The sequence below is a fragment of the Pinus tabuliformis genome, chromosome 6 (genome assembly GCF_031772625.1).
Source record: "Pinus tabuliformis cultivar Carrire ecotype Pingquan chromosome 6, CPIR1, whole genome shotgun sequence".
NCBI classification, from domain to species: domain Eukaryota; kingdom Viridiplantae; phylum Streptophyta; class Pinopsida; order Pinales; family Pinaceae; genus Pinus; species Pinus tabuliformis.
The window spans coordinates 356,817,099-356,839,358 of NC_142292.1; the positions used below are offsets into that span (position 1 = coordinate 356,817,099).

The 22,260-nt window shown below is 37.0% G+C and overlaps 1 pseudogene across 1 annotated transcript in view; it reads right to left on the reverse strand.

Annotated features, from left to right (window-relative positions):
- Positions 1–22,260, reverse strand: part of LOC149258786 (subtilisin-like protease SBT6.1) — a 303,764-nt pseudogene that overhangs the window by 81,464 nt on the left and 200,040 nt on the right. Inside the window, exon 5 of the transcript XR_016256954.1 lies at positions 18,820–18,994. The product of XR_016256954.1 is annotated as a subtilisin-like protease SBT6.1 (transcript). The remainder of the gene's footprint in view (positions 1–18,819; positions 18,995–22,260) is intronic.

Genomic DNA, 22,260 nt, shown 5'->3' on the forward strand with positions numbered 1-22,260 from the left:
AGTCAGAATTTGTGTCTCCCAGCAACTGTACTTCACTATTTGAGAAATATCTCAGTCCATAATTGACAATAGCACACAGATATCTCAACACATGATTTACCACAATCCAATGTACATGCCTTGGTTCCACCATTAACTGTCTCAAAGTGTTCACTGCAAATAAAATATTAGGTCTGGTATCAACCAGATACATCAAGGATCCGATCAATCATCGATACATAGAGGGATCCACCAAATCTAAGTCGGAGTCTCTCAAACCCTTCAGATTGGTCACCATGGGAGTGGCCATGGACTTGTAGTACATCATCCCAAACCTCAGAAGGATCATAATAATATACTTCCCTTGACCAAGGCAGATCTCACCCAGCTTCTGCCACACTTCTAATCTCAAGTAGTAATGCATCAAACCTAGATCCTTCATCTCGAACTCAGAGCTCAACTCCCTCTTACACTGATCAATGAGATTTTCTGCTTTTGTCAAAAACAAGTCATCAGCATGTAGCAACAAGATCATAGACTCACCTCTAACAACCTTGTAGTAAAGGTTGGGACCTGCATCACTCTTGGTGAAACTAAGACTCATCAACTATCCATCAATCCGAGAATACCATGCCTGAGGAACCTACTTGAGTCCATACAAAGCCTTTTTCAGTCTGCAAACATGAGACTCCTTCTCATGTACCTCAAATCCCTGAGGTTGTTCAATGTGCACTTCTTCCTCAATCACTCGATTGAGGAAAGCAGTTTTCACATCCATTTGATGCAATTTCCAACCCATAATAGAAGTAATATAAATAATAGTTCTAATAGAAGTGTATCTGGAAACTGGAGCAAATTTCTCTTCATAGTCCTCTCCCTCTTTCTGGGAGAACCCTCTTGCCATGAATCTCATTTTGTACTTCTCTATGTTGCCATCTACCACATGCTTGATCTTGTAGATCCACTTGGAAGTCACCACTGACTTCCCCTCAGGTCTCGACATAATATCGCACACATCATTCTTCATGATGGACTAATATTCCTCCATCATGGCATCCTTCCAAACTTGTTCGCTGTTAAATTTCCATGAAACTCTGCAACTACTTAGATGAATAACTGAAAATTGAAACCTAGTTAACTTTCACCAAGATACAAAGTTTCTTAACAATTCATATGCAGCGGAATAAAAACACAAAGATAAAAACACATCACACAAATTGACACACTTTTCTCAGGAAACCCAACAGGGAAAACTTGCTTGCTTGATGTGGCTATTTTATTGATTGTTCTTGAGCACTAGGATCTATTACAAAGTAATTTGTCTCTTGGAGAAAGCATTATGCTTCTTACACAAATCTTAGCTTATACAATTGATCTTGGTTGGCCTTGATCCTGCTTGATCTCAACCCTTTAGCACACGATTCTTCCTCTGCTGCCTCCTTGACTTGCTCTGCAAAAGTTGCTCACTTTTACGCACTAGAATCCTCGTCAATCCTTACTCACTAGGTCCCTATTTCCTAGTGCACAAGAGGCCCTTAAATCCTAGTGCAATTCCTCCTATTTCATAGGGAAAATCCTTATATCCTTGTGCACTTCCTACCTCCTATTACTTAGGATCCAGCCCCTCACAACCAACGCAAAACCAATTCTCTTAGATTCTAGCACATTTGTGCCTCCTCTTCTTTAGGACACAATTCACGTGCTCCACAATCAAGGCTCTCTCTCACAATCTCAAGAGCTTTGTCTTGTCCCAAACCTTTGTGCACAAAACAATTGTGATTTACTTGTGCCTTCGTCCTTTCTTTATAGGTGAACTTCAACCCATGCAAGAAGGCCCAGCTTAATTTAGAACTCAAGCTCTGAGAGCGAGTTAACTAAGAGTGTTGCTTGCTCTCCTTCTAATCATTGCTGGAGTTGTTAATTGGTGCTCTCTCCAATCAACACTGGAGATCTAACTCACTCTTCCTTCAATCAAATTGAAGACTAACTCCCTCTAACAGAACTGCTAACTACCACCTTTTTTGTAGTCAAACTCATGAAGACTCCACTTAATTGAAGTTGTAACTCTATGTGAGCTAACTTGATGATTATTCCAGTAAATTGGAAATAACTCATCGTAACGAAATTCTAGCTCATGAGGACAATTTGAGGTCTTCATTGGCTAAGGCACAAGCCAAAAGACCTTTCTCACTACATTTTCAACACTGACTTGCTGCTTCCTCATATTGGATGGCTCAAAATCCATGAAGTGACTCATCAGTGTTGCATATTCTGAGTAATTCTTAGGATGTTTTCTTTCCCCGAAAGTGCCATGGGGAGCTGCATGTATGTTTGCATCTTGCAATGTGCTTCGAAGCCATGTCGACCTCTTCTTAGACTCAAGAAAAATGACCCTAGGTGGGTCCACTGGCCCAATGGGCCCTTCTGACCCTTCCTGATGAGATAAAAGATGTTCCATAGGTGCAGAAGGACCTAAACCCACATCCTTGAGAGCATCTTGCTCCTCATCATCAATATCCATGTCAGATTCTTTGAATCTCCAGTAGGTTGCATCCTCATCAAAGGTAATTTCCCAACTGATCTCAACCTACCACTGTCTTGGAACATAAACCCTGTAAGCCTTTGATGTCTCACAATAAATGTTCCCTTCCTCCTAGACGGCTCCAGCTTCGTCCTCTTCTCCTTCGGTACATGAATGTAAACAGGACAACCAAGGATCCTCAAATGCCCAACCCCTGGTTTCTCACCTATGAAAGCCTCTTCAAGAGTCTTATTCCCCAAATTTGGGTGAGGACTTTTGTAGCCTTAGTAGCCTCCACAATGGACTTGTTCCTCCTTTCAACAACCCCATTCTGCTACGGGGTGTAAGGAACTATCAACTCCCTCTTAATCCCTACTCCCTTACAAAAAGCGATGAGGTCCATGGCAGTATACTATCCTCCATTATCTGACCTCAGAACCTTGATATTCTCCCATATCAAGTTCTCTACCTGAGCCTTCTTGGAACCTGCTGAAGACCTCATCCTTGGTCTTCATGAAGTAGATCCATGTTTTCCAGGAGAAATCATCAATGAATGTCACATAGTATAAGAAACCACCCAAGGATGATACTGTCATCGGTCCGCATACATCTAAATGTATTAGATCCAAGATCCCCTTGGACCTACTATCACTGCTCAGAAAAGATCCCTTGACATTCTTGCCAAGTGCACAACCCTTGCAAACTCCTTCATGCTCTACCTAGAGCTCTGGAAGACTTGTAACCATCTTCCTCAATGTTGGCAAAGCTTTGTAGTGTATGTGAGAAAATCTTTGTTGCCATAACTCACATAGATTGGTGTTATCATGTACTAATGTTTGAGTTGATCGTCCTAGGAGTTTGTACAAACCTCCCTCTTGAACACCAATCACCTTTGTAGAATCTATGCTTGAGCCCTTATTCCATACAAGGACTTGTCCATCAACAAATGCAACTCTATACCCTTTGTCTTCCAAAGATGAAGTAGAGATTAAGTTCTTTTTCAAACCTGGTACATACAACACATCATTTAGATGAATATTTCCTCATGACTCCAATTGGAAAGATCCTGACCCAACACCTTTGACTGCATACTTGGTATTGTCACCAAGTTCCATTTTCTGTGTTGACTTCCTCTCTACTAATTCTGTGAACTTGTCACGGTTACCTATCATATGTTTGGAGGCACCACTGTCCACTAACCAAATATCATTGTGATCTGCAATAGTGTCTGTAAGGGAAGAAAATAAAAAGTAATGGAGGCACCACTGTCCACTAACCAAATATCATTTGTACTTTCACTCCTAGATCTCTTTTGATTTGGATGCTCATCATCAACAATCTCCGTTGTTGAAGCATGTTGCTTGCCCTTTCTCTTCCTATCATTCTTCACTTTAGGGCACTTGATTTTACAGTGACCAAACTTGTGACAACTAAAACATTGAATCTTTACATATCATTCTTCTTCTGATTCTGAGTGGGAGCGGGTCTTCTACCTATGTTTCTTGTATGAAATTTTCCAAAATTTCTTCTTCCTTTATTGTTCTTCATATGGGTTGCAAATGCTTGGAACTCGCCATCTTGAGGTCTCTCAATCTTTCCATTTGATACTAGCCTAGACTCAACAAATGCTTGATACAAATGAATCCCATGTATCCGGAAACCCATTAAGAGTCACAGTCACATGTTTTGATTCATCAATATTTTCTCCAATGGCATGGAGTTGATCTCTCAACTAAGAGATCATCATGAAGTAGGAAGACACAATATCTAAGCTAGACATCTGAATATTATGTAGTTGATTCCTGAAATCCATCTTCTAACCAATGTTGTTGACTACATACAGTCATACTAGGGCATCATATATCTTCTTTGAAGACTGGAACCCTGCAACAAATGGAATCAATTGATCTTTGATGGATTCAACAAGAATCCTCTTGGCCTTAGATTCAATCTTCTTGTGCTTGGCTTATCCCTCATCATCTTCAGGTTTAGTAATCTTGTCTTGCACATATTTCATGACATCAATCCATTCTAGTCTTCCAAGCCTTAAAATTTGTTGCACCTTCCAGCCTATCTTTAGACTTGATAGAGGGAGCCATCTGGTCAAAGATTTGGTCACAAATTATATTGCAGAATAGGTGTCTTCAAGGAGTGATCTCAATGGCCTTTCTTCACCAAAGCTCTGATACCATGTTGATTTTCTAGTGCTAATTAGACAAGCACAATTTTCTACAATTGATAATTACTTCCAATGATATATAATATAACTATAGCACATTCCAGAATACCATTAAGCAATTACACTCAGAAAACTCAACTATAAATGCAATAGAAACAATAAAGATTACAGTAGACTAGCCATGCACAGTGGTCACAAAATTTTGCCTTACGAAACCCAACAATCATTTTGAGGATAAATTGTTCAATTCAACAAAAGTACAATCTGATATTTTCAAGTCAAACTTGGTCAACCTAGACAAAAATCCAGCACGAGTCAAACCTTGTCAAACAATCCAAATTTTAGAATCTTGCAATTTCCGAGAAAATCCGTCAAACTCTACCCAAAAACTCGGTCAAACTCTCCTAAAAAAAGGCTTAGTCATTGCAGGTCAAACAGACCTCAGAAAAACTCTATCAAAGTTGGTCATTGTTGGTCAAACTTCAGAAGTCTTCTTCTCTACCTCGCATGTGTGAACAAAAGATCAGAAGATGTGTTGATGATCTAAATTGACCAAATGTGGAAGGTCAAATTGGTATTTATAGTGGTCAAAAGAGGTGGGTATTGACCAAAGGTCACACCCATTGACATGGTGGGGCCGAATTGAGAACCTTAAAATTTAATTTAATTTCCTTTCTTAGAAGACATGTGTCGCTGGGGAATACCTCCCACAGCTACCCAAAAATCAGCAACCTTAATATCCTAAATTAATCTTTCTATTTATGTTTTAAGTTGGTAAGGGTATTGATCTGGTTTGATATTCACCAGTGCTAAGTCTAGTTTAACTTCTATTATATGTTTTATCCTTCTTTCCAGAGGTAACTTCTTATGTAAGTGTTGGAATACCTTGTCATATTTGTGGACTAACGCTTTAATATATGGATGATGAGAATGCATTGTTTTTGGTGCTACTATTTCCATTCGATGGCATTATGCAATGTAAACTGGGAAATTTGAGTTGGTGGAGGTTGGAATCCAAACAATTTATATTTTCTTCCATCACTTTGAATTTGATAAATTGTTTTTGGTGGTTTGTAGAATATGTCCCAGGGTTTGCAGCCATTGAATTCCAAATAAGACATCTAGTGCCCCCAACGTCATGGTGTAGAAACTGGATTCTAATTCGTCATCTTCTAATTGTAGCTTGGCTCTGTGTCACTTTTCGACTCCATCGTTTCGTTTTCCATCTACTACCATCACTCTTATGTCTACGGCTAAATATATAAATAGATTTATTCCTTATGCGATAGTCATATCTATAAGTTATGGGGGCTTCCCGCATCTATGAGTACAATGACATTTTTTTTACATGCCTTCTTAGTTTCACTGTTTTGGGGGTTGAGAAATCTAGGGGCAGCTAGAAAAGGTGATTTCTCTTACTTTGATAACTGTTTGTGATATATTTTTACTTAACTTGAGTAGCTTCTTCTTACACTTGATTATTATTAGTGTTCTTTATCATCAAACAGCTACCAAACAATAAAATCAATGAGACAATAGGACACAAGATGTAGGCAATCATCCAGGGCCAAAACCTCTCCAACTGAGAGGAAAACCCACAAGAATTCTTCTCTTCTTATAGAACTTCAATTGACAAATTCCAAGACTTATGACACTTGACCAAGACCCTTCAAGGCCAAGTCAAACCTTGCTTCCAACAACTTTTGCAATTTCGACTTACCGAACAAATTCTTCTGGAACTTCAACCTGCCCAGCAAATTCTTCTGCAACTTCGATTTGCATAGCAAACTCTTCTACAACTTCGACCTACCCAGCAAATTCTTCTGCATCATCGACCTGCCCAGCAAACTATTCTACAACTTCAACCTGCCCAGCAAATTCTTCTACCTAGCAAAGTCTCCTGTCCAACAAATTCTTCTACCCAGCAAATGTAGAAACCCTAACATGAGAGAGAGAGAGGCCCAAAATCTTCGATCTAGTTCTTCTCCTCCTTTTTCTTTCTTTCCAGCTTCTATCTTGAGAAGGTTAAACTTGCTTGAGTGAGTTTCCAAATGAGGTTGAGTTTTTTCTTATTTATAGGCTTGTGACGGGTACAAATTGATATCTTTAGGCCAACTTGTCCCTTCACGTAGACCAACTTAATCTTTGCACCATGACGGGGTCTTGGAGGGTATTTTAACTCGATTTTGACTCAAATAGATTTTCTTTTACAATATGTAACATAACCAAACGAGTATTCAATACATGATAATGACTCAATTGACTTTATTTCAAACCTAGAAGCACTCAATGGGTGCTTGACCTAAAAATAAATTTCCCTTGAGCATGAAACTCATGCCTCAAGAACAATAATAAATTTATTTTTATCTTTTTATTAAATACATAAAATCATGATTACATATGTCATTATGAAGACCAAACCTAGTTACATATTTCAACACTCCCTCTTAACTAGGGAGGTATTCATAATCCATACAAGGTACTTGGACATTCTCAATCTGAAGAATTCTCATAAGAAGAGTCAGATTGGTAACCCATCTGTTTAGCATCATATCATCCAGAATTGTCACATAGCAAGGCCTTGACTAACAACTCTATCTCTCCACAAGATCAAAGCATAATGTTGGTGAGACCAATGATTTATAGACACCATCATCATTGTCTCTCAAGGAACATACCTACTCGGGTGTTCATAGAATATGTCCTTCCAAGACTATTCTTATCTTAGATTCCCAGTCCTTAAAGAATATCGGTCCTCTACGACTACTCTTATCTTGGATGCCCTACCACATCCTCAAAGAGTATCAGATGCCAGATGCTTACCCAATCCTCCATTTTTTCTTCCCAAAGTGAAGACAAGAATGATGTGTCTATCTCTCCCTCTCAACTAGGGAGGATATACTCATTCCTATAAAGGAATGTACCCATTCATGTAAAAGGAATGTACCCAAGCTCCCTCTTATCCAAGGACTTGTCCAAGCTCCCTCTTAACTAAGGACTTGCTTCCAAGCTCCCTCTTAACTAGGGACTTGCTTCCAACAACAACTTTCTTCTTTAGCTGCTTGTTGAGCTCCTCCTTTTGATGTCATGAATTTTATCTTCATTGTTATGGAGCCTTCATCTTGTAAGGCATCGGCCATCCATCACTTTCCTCAAGTCAGTGATGTCATCCTTCCCCTTATCGGAAAGTGATTTTCTAATCCACATATGGCTTTCCTTTATGCAGCTACCTCTTCAACATCATGTTTCCTTTAGGATCTTCCATCCCACCACATGAGTGTTAGTTGTAGGTGACATCCACAACTCATTTTCTGGTGGCCCTGCATTAACTCATTTGGATGTTATTCAAAAACCAAAAATGAACATCAAATCAAAAGTACCTTTTATTATGGCCTTTCATCATGACATTTGTTGCTAGACACATTGTTAATTTTAGATAACAATGGTATGTTCTATGCTTTAGCACAAGTTACTTCAATGTTTCTTTAGCGGCCCAATGAAAATTTCCAATTACATCCAGTAACAATCACATTGACAGTAAATGCAGATAAAACATGAAAACATGTGCAGAAGACAAGCCAAGACAAGAGGACACAAGATATGGCAAATGCCAGGGACAAACCCCAATGTGGGAAACCCTTTGATCAAATCTTCTTATTATTCTTCAATAGTTCAACAAAGAGAGAGAGAACAAATATTAAATTAACTTGGCCAAAACAGTCATTTCAAATCAGCAGTCAACAATAGTCAACTGCAGCCCTAACCAAAAAGTCAATGGTGGTCAAAGCAGCTCCAAAAGGTCCTCCAAGCAGCTCGATCAACAGTAGAAGAATTCAACCTTCCAAGAGGGTCAAAGTCAGTGCAAAAACAGTTCGATCAACCCAATCAAACTCTGTTCTAATTTTTGTTGTCAAAGGTTGAAGTCAAATTGTCCCAATCACCTCGAAATTGTGTCAATCAATGCGGCCTTCAAAAATCAAAATCTTGCCCTCAAGATCAAGTCAACACCGGTCAAAATCACCCAAGTCAATGTTGCTTTGTTTTCTGAAATTCTCGGCCTCCAAAACAGTCCTGCAATTCGTCCTCCTTTCACACGTGCGAAGTAGGGAAGGTTTACTCCAAGCTGTACGAACCAATCAAGAGAGGAGAGAGAGATATGTGATGAGATGACTGATGTCCAAATGAGAGAGAGGTCACTTCTAATTATACACTTCATTGAGCGCGAGGAGACACATCTATTGGGCTTCATGAGCCTACATTTGACTGAGGCCAACCTTGACAATTTGTGCATGAGAGAATAAATTCAGAATTCCATTTCTGCTTGTCAGAATGAGATGATCTTTATATCAAAATTGGACCTTTCAGAAAGAGGAATCCAATGCAATAATCATATCTATCATATGAGTTGTCCTATGGTGGAATTTGGCCCTAGTTGCCAATTTTAACACTCCCTCTCAACTACGGAGAATTCCACCTACCAATTCATCTATCATCATGTCATCCTGTCATCTTGTACCATCCCTATCATCACTTCCATGCTCTGCTCTGCTCTGTTGAACCATGAAGTAATAATGAAGAAGAAGTGATCGAGAGTGAGTCATAAGATCATACCACTCTCCACTGACTAAAGTCAATTCTTGATCTCATATCAAGTTGTTGAACACCATGCATCCTAGTCATAGGGAGTACAGAAGTACACGGTCTCTCCTATCTATACACTTGCCATTGATGCCAAAGGGAGAGAAGTTGCAAACAAAGGAAAAGTTGGAGACACAAGGAGATTATAAATAGAGGGAGTACCACAGTATTGTTGCAGAACAGACTAGGGGTTGCCATCAATGACAAAGGGCGAGATTATTGGAGATATTGTGGTCATTGTTGTCAAAGAAAAGGGGAGACTACAAATGTCCAAGATAAAGATTGCAAGATGAAGGTTGTTGGAAATATTGTTTGGATTTCCATTTTTTAATGCCAGTTTGGATACCTTATCCTTGAATGGTTTTTTACTCAAAATACCTAGGTCAAATGTAGCATAGGATATATGGTTGAAAAGCTTATTTTGAGACCTTTCCAATCGTATATGACATTCCCTCTAACTCCATAAGAATGAGGAGATACGAAAGATTCAGGTAGGACGAATAGGCCAGAAAGCACAAGTCGACCCAGCCAGGTTTACAAGTCAATGCCATAAGTGACTGCAGAAACACTATAAATAAAGGTTAGATGAGTGCATTTGAAGATCATCCAAGCAAGGAAAGATTTGAGAGGGCAAGAGAAGCTAGGGAATACATTTGGGGTTTTAAAGTTGGAGCGAAAATATGATTTGTGGAGTGAACGAGTCATCTTTGCTTTTTCTCTGTAACTTCTCTTCAGGTATATTTCAGAGCGTGAAACTTTGAGGAGATGGATGTGAGATCTTCATGTACATGTAAAAATTCCAAGCATTGCTTCACTATAATTTCATAGATATTCCATGTGGAAGTTAGAGATCTGAATAGTTTTGACACCAGTTTCAAACATGTCAATTTGGCATTTTCGCTAAACTTATCTTCTGAGATTTTTTTAGACTGGAAATTTCAAGGACTTGTGGAGACATATAGTAGTAGCTCTAGTAAAAATTTCAGACTTTAGTTCACTATAATTTCAAAGATATGCCCTGTGGAAGTTAGGGGTTTTGAATAGTCCTGAAATCAATTTCAAACGGGTCAATTTAGCAACTTCATTATAACTTATTTTCTAGGATGTTTTAGAATGTGAAATTTTTCAAAGGCTTGGGGAGACATATAGAAGTACCTCAAATAAAAATTTCAAACGTTGTTTCGCTGTACTTTTAGAGATATTCCTTGTGGAAGTTACGCTTTCTTGATGATCTTGAAATCAGCTTCAAATAGGTAGGCTTGGAATTTTTGTTGTCGATTCTTTTCTAAGACTTTTCAACAATGAAATTTTCAAAGATCCAAGGAGACATACAAAAGTGCCTCGAGTAAAAATTTTAAAATCAGATTTGTAAAATTGGATGTGGCATGTTGTACAAGTTCATTCTCAGGAAGCGAACAAAAACAACAAGTTTTGGGTTAAGTGGACTTGGAGAAGGAAAAAGTAGCAAGCAGACCTGGTGAAGACAAAAGAGGCAAGCAAACTTGGTGAAAGAAAAAATAGCAAGCAAACTCAATGAAGTAGGTTGGTGCCAAAGAATATTTGCAACAGTGGGGATCGGTGTCTCCGGTAGGCTGGTTCCTACAAATATTTGTAACCGTAGGTTGGTTCTTACAAATATTTGTAACTGTAGGTTGTTTCCTACAAAGAATTATAAAAATAAGTTTTGTAGTTTTCTCCTAAAAGGATTTCCACATAAAACTTCTGTTTCATGATCTGCAACTGATGGATCTTATATGTGATTATTTTCTTATCGTTCATGAATGTTTAAATAAGTAAATTGTCTTATACCAATTCACCTCCCTCTCAGATAAGTGTGCAGCTCAATAACTAAGGTGTCTTTGTACCACGACTTCCCTTTATTAAACATGTAGTGCTTTCTTGACTTACTTTTAGTATATAATCTTCTTCATGCACTTATGTTGCCTTGTTGATCGCTAGATCTTCACCTAGGGTTTCAACTATTTGTACTTCAATTGGTTTGGCATCTTCTTGAGTTGTGTGATATTAACCGGATCAGTATTTATTCCCTTCTCCTCGACTTGAAATTGTTCCCTACTTCAATGTTTCTTTCTTGATAAATGGTTTTAACTTCTCTCCCATCGAATTTTTGTAGAAATTCCTTGTAGATTCAAACTGCAGATTGTAATATGCTAAAAAAATTGACTTTAATCTACTCTACTCATCAGCGGAAACAATAATTGATCGATGAAATCATGAAGCAAAAAAAGGAAGAATCCAATCACACAACACAATAATTTTCTGCAGAAAGATAGCTAAAAACCCCTGCTATCTGTATATTGCATTAATCAGAAAATTTGAGAAGATTACAATGCTTTGCTCAAGCCTAAGCAAACTCTGCACTATCACAATCTATCTCATTACTTCACAAACAAGCTCCAATCAATACTTAGCCAAATTTGTTGCTTACCACGCTCCTTATCCATAACTGCGCAATCCATCAATAGGCCTTCCTCTGATTGCATGCACAATCGGTTTAATTTAGATGATTTTACAACTGATAGTACATTGTCCCTGAACTCCAATCTCAACTGGGTCTTTCTCTGATTTAACATGCATGAGTTAATTATGAGTGAATCTTCAGTTTACTGGTTGAGCAGTGCTGGTTACACACCACTACTAGATCTCCCACTATTTCCTCCATTAGTTGGAACTAGTTTAATGGAATTTGACTCAGTTAAACTGAATCAAATAATTACAACTCAACCTTGGCCCCTAAAATGTAGGAACCACTGTACATGACTCTAGATAGACTCCCAACTCGAATTTACTGAGCCAAATAAGTCAAATTAACCTAGTTAACGATTACAAGTTGTTATGAGAATTAGAATAACAATTTAATTCAAGGACCAAATTAAATTAGGATTTTCTTGTTGCTATTTTCAACACGTTTCACATCTTAACTTCTTAATTTATGCGATCAAATTTTGACTATAATTCTTGTTGCAAGAAATATCTTCGTTTTTATCTATAATAACTTTGTCAAACTATTTTTGCATCTTTTGCATTAACCTTTAATTTTCTTTAAGGATCACCCATGAGATAGTGTCAAGGCCTTCTAATTTTACTAAATTTGACTCTAATGTGGTGTCATGTAACGTTATTTTTTCTTCTCGTACGAGAATGTCAAAAATTATTTCTTCATATTTAATATGAATCTCCCTAGCGCTTCCACCTAGGGTGAACCTAGAATTATGTCACTATTATCACAAAATAAGGATCTATTAGCGAATTACAATACAAAAGTATAATCTCCAATGTTCAGAGATAAATTGCTTATGTCATATTGTTTTTCATCCCACAAGTCTATCTTTTCAATTATATTTGACTCGGGAATCACTAATTTGTTAGCACATTCAATAGTGATATAATTATTATTCGCAATAAGAACAATAGAAATAAAAATATATTTTCTTGCAAGTGTTCCCTTGATTCTCAGTAGCACTCATAGCCACAGTGGAGCCGCAGTAAAATAAGGTAGTTGCAGTCATAGCCGCAGTGGAGCCACAGTAGAATAAGGTAGCCGCAGTCATAGCCGCAATGGAGCTGCAGTAGAATAAGGTAGCCGCAATGGAGTTGCAGTAGAATAAGGTAACCGCAGTGGAGCCACAGTAAAGTAAGGTAGCCGCAGTCAAGTGAGATAGCCGCAGTCAAGGCATAAAACAGACAGCCGCAGAAGGGTATTAACTGCACCAATGTTTGGGTATAGGTGCAGTCATGACCATGTGTAAGGACGCAACAACAGGTTGATATTCTCGGCATATCTATCTCAGTATAACAATGATCTAGCAGCAGTCATGACATACGTTGATCATGGTGAAGACTAGACAGTGAATAGTAGACTATGTATATGTATATGTATTACAGCCTTGCCATAACTCTAAAGGTGTAATAGGTCTCGGAGATGTACAAGAGATCCTAGGCATAACAGACAGTCTCAAGAGGTATCATTCAGATCTAGTATGATGCAGTATTGATGTACTTCCAGGAATAGTAACAACCTTAACCTTGATACAATACATCATCTCACTCTACAGTAATGCACAGGCACAAGATATGATCTTGGAGTTGAAGATCATGATCTCAATGAAGGTTACATCAGTGGTAATCTCTGAAACAGTTATGGTGCAATGCAGAAGCAGTAAGGATATCATTATTGCAGCAGTGATGAAGTTAATGTTGCAGCTGAAGTGATAAGGATCACAATGGTGATGACCTCTGTGGTGTAGCAAAGATAATGATCTCAGCAGTGACACGAAGAGGATTGATGGCTTGGTCTTGGAGAGGCAGATTGTGTCAAGGGTCATGGTCTTGGTATTTGTCAACGGAATCTCTATAAGAAGAATTTACGCATGGGTTTTCCTCTCCAAGAGGGAGAGGTTTTGGCCCTGGCAGAAAGCCAATCACTTGTGTTCTTGCTTCGTTTGTTTTGATAGCATTTTGATGAAGCTAACTCACATACGTTAATAATGAAGTAACATCAAGCTAAGATAAAAATGCATAAACACTTCACAAATCGTTATCATGTATAAGAAGAATCAACCTAACTGTGCATGCCCTAGATTCTTCAACATGGTATCAGAGCGATAGGTTCAGCAATCAAAGGAAGGGTAGAAAAGAGACATTCAAGAATCAAGTATCTACAAGACATCAAAACAGTTGAAGATCTACATGGCAGAATCAAACCCTAGATCAGAGATCAGTCTACATCAGCAAGGGTTTCAGATGTCAACAGTCTTCAGATCTCAGGATATGTAACAACAGTTTTGACAAATCCATCCACAACTCAGTTTGGATCCTTCTTTATAAAGATCAAAGTCCAAGAAGCAGTCCACAACTACAGTCATCTACAGCATGAGGTGTATGGACAGTTCTCGATAAAGAATGAAGGTGTTCGTTGCCACAAACATAATAACACCTATTGATGAATCTCTACATCATGGCAAGCAACCCCTAGTCGATGCTGCAAGGAACAAATGTTCAAGACAATTATTCTTGAAGGACCTGAAGAGAAGCTTCAAGCAAGGATCATATCCAGAGGAAGCATCAATGCATCTACCTCAACATCAACCAACATGATCAAGGTGAAGATCTTGTCTTCACATATCAAGTAAGTATCTTTTATTCTATAATCAAGTTTTGGTTTATTGACTTCATCAGTGCAAGAAGATCTATGGATTAGATAAGTCATCAAAAGGTTCTTGCAGTAGGATTGACAGAATCCTTATGAAGAAATGAAGTCAGTATATTTAGTTCTCCTTTGAAGTCATGAAGGTCCTATGAATTAAGAAAGGAGACATAAGAAGGTTACATAAGGATATACTATCTGAAATGCAGTAAAGAAGAATGAAGAAAATTCTTCATGAGATCTCAGTTACGAGATCTAGGAAAAATGGTGAGAAAATAATCATCATTGATTTTGATATTGATAAGCAAGGTAACAAATGTCCATGAACAAGAAGGTTACCTCAATCAGCAGCCTATGGTCTCTATGTCAAATAGAGAAAGGCAAAGTGATGAGTCACATATAAGTGCAGATAAGTAAAGGGAAGGTTGATAAGACAAAACAATATTCTGGAAGAGGAACTCATATCGCCGGAAGGATGGAGGATGCTGAAGAAAGGATCAGTGAAAGAGGGAGTAATAAATCTCCATTATGAATGAGATGGTGTCCCTCTCAAAAAGGATCCTATTAGAAGTCCTTGCAGATATGATCATAGTAAAATGCATTATGGCATCATGGAAGCAAGAGCTCGTATGAAATCATGAAGAACATAGCTCTTGGGAATCTCATTGTACATTGAAGGAGAGGAAGAGTTCATCCAGGTCAAAGGAAACATTTGCCAGATGGGGATATACTAGATCCTGAAGGATCTCTGATAGAGATTTCAGCGGAGGATCTCCGAGTCCGAGAAGTCAGCAAATGTTTTAGCACAAAATCCAACTCTTGAGTCTCTGAAATGGTCGTTCAATGACATGAAGAATGAAGTAGATCAAGGGATTGAAGAACCATTCAATCAAGGAAGCTGCTGAAAGATACCTAAAGGAAAATAAGGTATGTATGATTATAATTGTATTTGTATTTGATATTGTGATGTCATGTTCTGTGGTTGCAGATAAAATGGATCAAGCATGATCAAGAAGAAAAAGATCTCCCCCTCGGAAAGGATGCAGAAAGACATAAGTCAGAGTAGATGAAATCAACATAATATTTCCTCATAATGTAGTATGAGGTAGTTGATGACCATTGAAGAACTATGAGAGTTCCTGGGAATGAAATACATGAGGATGAAAGAGATCGTAAGACATGCAACCATGAGGAAGGTAGTCAACATCCAGAGGATCAGGAAGATTTGACCAGGAAACCTCCCGAAATGATGAGTAGACTTTGATGGAAGTTTGAAAAGATGAGGACCCTTGACAACAAATATCATTAAGAGATGTGTCAACAAAGATGCAGGATGACTGATGCCTACAAGATGTCACTAAAAGAAGGCCATCACCAAAACGTAATATGTGATTTCTTTTTGGTCTCTGACCTCCTGGAAAAGTCTAGGTATGTGTGCAGGATCATGGAAAGGAGAGTTGTGAAGGATGTCACAACTATGTGATCCAGAGCAATCGTTGTTAAAGAAAGGTGGAGACAGATGAGCTTATGAAGGAAGCCCCAAATGTAAAGCCAAGGAGGACACTCTCCGGGAAAGAAGGAATGACATGACGGAGGAAAGTGATAGATGGATGAACCCTACACGTGAATAAATTGATGAGTCGAGATCGATGATCGTCAGTCAACTAGAAGACCCTATAAAGTACTGATGATAGAGTCATAGACTCGCTTTGTAAGAGAGAGCTCTGGGAGGTTCCTATGAGTAAAGGGCTCGAGCAAGTTTTTGAGTAAAGAGAAACTCAGAACTCGTCCTTTGTTGAGAGGGGGAGTTAGACATGACATTCTTGTCTTTAGTTTGGAAGAAAGAATGGAGGATTGTGTAATCCTTTGGCATTCGACACTCTTTGAGGATGTGATAGGGCATCCAAGACAAGAAAGGGCAAGAGGACCGATATTCTTGACGGCTGGGAACCCAAGATGAGAATAGTCCTAATAGGGCATACTCGGAGAACACTCGGGTGGGTATGACCCTAAGAGAGATAATGATGATGCGTGTCTATCAATCATTGGTCTCGCCAACATTGTGTGCTCTGATCTAAGTAAGAGATAGAGCTATTAGTCAAGGCCTTGCTAAATGGGTACAATGTTGGTTGAAATGATGCTATAACAGAGGGATTGCAAATCCGATTCTTCTTATGAGAAATTCTTTAGATTGAGAATGACCAAGTACCATTATGAATACCTCCCTAGTTAAGAGGGAGTGTTGAAGAAAGTGTAACCAGGTTCGGTCTTCATAATGACATGATCTTTGTATTTGATGTAATAAAAGAGAATAAATTATTTTTGTAATCTTGCTGCATGGGTTTCATGAGCAAGAAGTGTCACTAGGTAAAAGACTTCTTCTTGATGTCTTTAGGATTTATTTAAATGTCAAAGAATCATGTCATGTGTATAAAAACTCTTTATGAGTTCATATGTACAAGTCTTCCAAGTTGTCTAACAGCCCTCCAAGACCAAGATCAATGCCTCAAGAACAAGCACAAGAAGACTGCAAGCGAAAACAATAAAAGGAAGTTCATGTCAGCTCAAAATACAAATTAAATAAATAAAAGTGATGTCGGCTTGGGAAAAAAGACACATCGATTCACAAATATATGTCGGCTTGAATGTATGAACACAACCACTATAAATTCCCTATTGGGTATCTGCAAATGTAGAAGACAGAACTCCAATGAGATGGAGCTGCAGTCATAGCCGCAATGGAGCCATAGTAGAATAAGGTAGCCACAGTGGAGCAGCAGTAGAATAGGGTAGCCGCAGTCATAGTCATAGCCACAGTGGAGCCGCAATAGACTAGGGTAGCCACAGTCATAGTCATAGCCACAATGGAGCCACAGTAGAATAGGGTAGCCGCAGTCATAGTCATAGCCTTAGTGGAGCCACAATCATAGCCGCAATAAAGTAAGGTATCCGCAATCAAGTGAGATATTCGTAGTCAAGGCATAAAACAGACAGTCGCAGAAGGGTATTAATTGCACCAATGTCTTGGGTTTAGGTGCAGTCATGACCATGTGTAAGGACGCAGCAATAGGTTGATATTCTCAGCATATCTATCTCAGTGTAACAATGATCTAGCAGCATCCATGACATACAGTGATCATGGTGAAGACTACACAGTGAACAAAAGACTATGTATATGTATATGTATTACAGCCTTGCCATAACTCTAAAGGTGTAATAGGTCTCGGGGATGTACAAGAGATCCTAGGCATACCTATGAATGGAGACAGACAGTCCCAAGAGGTATCATTCGGATCTAGTATGATGCAGTCTTGATGTACTTCCAGGAATAGTAACAACCTTAGCCTTGATACAATACATCATCTCACTCTACAGTAAGGCACAGGCACAAGATATGATCTTGGAGTTGAAGATCATGATCTCAATGAAGGTTACATCAGTGGTAATCTCTGAAACAGTTATGGTGCAATGCAGAAGCAGTAAGGATATCAATATTGCAACAGTGATAAAGTTAATGTTGTAGCTGAAGTGATAAGGATCACAATGGTGATGACCTCTGTGGTGCAGCAAAGATAATGATCTCAGCAATGACACGAAGAGGATTGATGGCTTGGTCTTGGAGAGGCAAATTGTGTCAAGGGCCATGGTCTTGGTATTCATCAATGGAATCTATATAACAAGAATTTACGCATGGGTTTTCCTCTCCAAGAGGGAGAGGTTTTGGCCCTGGCAGAAAGCGAATCACTTGTGTTCTTGTCTCTTTTGTTTTGATAGCAATTTGATGAATCTAACTCACATATGTTAATAATGAAGTAACATCAAGCTAAGATAAAAATGCATAAATACTTCAGAAATTGTTATCATGTATAAGAAGAATCAACCTAAATGTGCATGCCCTAGATTCTTCAACACAATGGTCAGGATCAATGATGAAACTCTGACACCAATTGTGAATCTAAATCTGGCTCACCAATTAAATATCCAAAATACTTAGAAAATAAAGAAATCCATTGAGGATAAAATAATAATATATTGAATAAATGTTATGAAAAATGATATGATATAACTACAAATGGCGGACCCATATATATACCTAAGTGAGAGTGTCCCTTCATTAAGAGTCATGTCATTTGAGACGTCCTTTCATTATTACTAATTATTATTATTAAGTATTATATATATATATATATATATATATGTTGCATTGCATTCTTGTTTTCACAACCTATTTTGTTAATTATGAATGTCAAAATAACAATAAAGTGAAACTTAAGCAAGAATGGAAATAAGCTTTTTATAGTTGCCAAATAAAATAGAAAAGGAAAGATAGTATACCCATGAGGAATCTCCCATGTGGTCATGAGAATGATGCAATATGATCACTATAATCAATGCCACCAACACCAATGACATCACTTTGGTCTGCTGGATTATTTAGTGTACCATAGAGGGGGCCATCATTTCCAATAGCTGATACCATGATAATCTTATTTGCAGTCAGTTCCCAAACCTGCACCAAATATCACTGAACCATATTAAACAACTTCAGCATTTTCATGATATACCTGCATTAAAAGACAAAATGAGATACCATCTAAAATAAGACAGGAATTTTATTACTAAAATTACAAAATAAAATAGCAAAAACTGAGTTGCATTTTAGACACACAAAAAATATACAAATTTCCCAATAAATATATCAAGTAATTTTTGAAATTTATGAAAGAGCATTGACCAATGCAGATTAGGCCACAATTGAATTACAAATAAAAATGTGTTATGAAATGACCAAAGTTTGTTTCTTGAATATGTCATTGAACAACTTGGTACATACACTGAATATCCAAAATAAATAGGATAACATTAAAAAAAATCCCATACAGATTATAATATCATATTGAATATGAAAGTATGAGAGATGATGATGATACAATATCATGTGACAATGTACTAAAAGCATTGACTACTCACAATTGTTGATAGGTCATGTTTTCTGGTTAAAATGTGTCACATTTATTATTTTTCATTATTGTTATTTATTTGATATATTTATGTTAATTACATCATCTATCCCTTCAAGATACTGTCTTTAAAGCATTTTATGAAAAAACTGTCTTTGTTCTAGATTGTAATGTCTTCTCATGATTCTCGATTCTTGAAGCTATAATGGATGATGATATGAGACAATATGGGCTGCAAAGCATTGAGCAAAATTTCCTTATTGTAAGAAGGTAAAACCCCCAAATTAAATTTTATACAAAATTGTGGCAATGACTTGTGTGATTTGGGAAATGATAAGATTCTACACCTAAGCTTCTCTTTGTTACAAACAAAGTCCCTACATCATAATATTTTGAAGATACCCATTGCGACTATATATATATATATATTGAGTAGTGTATAAAAGAATTGATATGAAATGATTCCATTGTTATAAATGAGGGCCCGCTTATATACTTACGCAGATGCACCTTCATAAATGGTCATGTCCTTAGAGACATGTCTTTTCTATACTAATCACTTAATTAATTAATCATTATCATTTATATTTATATTATTTTTATATATATTTTATTGATAGCATTGCCTTCCTCTTCAAAAAGCTTTGTCCTCAAAGCTTCTTGCTGACAAGGTGTGTCACATGTTTCTTGTCTTGTAATCTATTCGCATCTTTAAGAATTCTTGGAGTTGTCATCTTCGTTGATAAACGATGATAGGATCCTCTAAGTGATAAACAAAATTGTCAAACTGAGAAGGTATCTAACCATATTAAATCAATCTTCTACGGAATTTGCAGTTACTGGATACTTTGTGTGAATTTTTATCACAACACTGAATTGCACTAACATTAGTAGTCTTTGGAACATAAGTTCGTTGTTTCTATTCCGGGTGATAAATATATGTAGACTGACTGAGTTGTCCGCTCCTATGATTCGGATGTTGATAAGGAGTTCTTGTGATCTGATTTTCCCTTATCATGCGTGTGGCAACTTCCTAATTTACTTCAAATATTTGTTGACGTGTTTCGAACCAAACTAGTTGGTTCGAAACCCGTCGACAAATAATACTCCATGTAATTTTCGCTGAAAAATCTCTCACAATCTTGATATGGATCACAGAAGCCTGAACTCTATAATTACTTCAAATACTCATGTTATTGAGTCGGTTACAGACTCTTCACTTGGAATTTTCATCATCTGAACTCCAACATCTGAGTATGTTTTTCCTTCAACTAGCTTGTCATCTTTTTCAGTTGTGATATTCACTGGATCAATATTCATTCCTTTTTCTTCAACTTGAATTTCTACATTTGAAGATTTCGATGCTTCCTTCTCGATAAGTTGTTGTACCTTGTTTTCCAACAGCTTATTTTCCTTCTTAAGCTTCTTAATTTGCGTGAGTAATTTTTCACTATGGTCCTTAAGCCAAGAAACTTCTTCATTTTTGTCTGGGGTGATTTTATCAACTTCCTTTTCCATATTTTGTATCGCTTTTTTACTTTTTTGAAAAATAACTTTTGAAATAACTTGTATGTCTTCTAGAGTTACTGAATCTAATTTCAATCGTAATGTCCTGTAGTGTTACTTTTTTTCTTCCTATAGAAAAATGCTAAAAACTTCTTCGCATTTAGGATGAAGGACCCTAGAGTTTCCATCCAAGATGAGCCCAAAATAATGTCACCTTGATGGCTCCATAGGGATCGAACTAAGAATTGTGATATAAATGTATAATCCCCAATGTTTAATTGTAAATAGGTTATGTCATGTTGTTTTTTATCCTAGTGGTCTAATTTTTCAATTACATTTGACTCGAAAATCACCAATTGGTTAGCAAGGTTAGCGTTTATATAATTATTTTCTTCGACGAGAGAGATAGAAATAGTAATATCTTTTCCTGCAAGAGTCCCCTTAATTCTAAATGACATTGGAGCATAGTTGAGTGAGGTTTCTAAAAATCTTCCTCTGCTAATCTCCATTTTGGCGCTCGTCAATAATTTTGTCAATTGATATTTTAATTATGAATTTGACATATTCTTCGTAATAAGTGTGAGACCCAACTTTTCAAAATATAATAATTTTTTTGTTAGATTTTAAGCTTTTGTGGCCTTCTTTTAGAAAATTGTGATTCGGATCATCCACAGTATTATGTACATCTTGTCGATGTTTCAAATCCCAAAGGGGATCCATCTTCAAGACAAAAATTCGAGTGATAGATTGAAGGAAGAGTTGGCCGACCAGAAACAGATAAATACCTAATGCATAAACAAAGATCAAAAAGCCGACTAATTTCAAAAGTAAAACTAAACCCACATGAAAATAACTAATAAATTAAAATATTTTAATTATTATATAAGTAATTAATAATTTTATTTGTTGTAGTTTTTTTTTTACTTTTTCCAATAACTTCGTTATAATTTCCTTAACCCCTTCTATATAGCCTTGTATATATATATATCTTTGATATAAATACATTTTATATAGCCTTGTATATATATATCCTTGATATAAATACATTTTATAATAGTTAGTATATAATATATATATATATAAAGAGATATGATATATATATATATATATATATATATATATATATATATAAAGAGATATGATATATATATATATATATATATATATATATATATATATATATATATAGTGATATGATATAATCTAAGTTGCACGATATGGGGAAACGGTTACGAGTTTCCGAAGTAGGTACAGGTAAGAAATGTGAACCCCCAAAATTTTGGAAAACAAGGAAACACAATATATATAT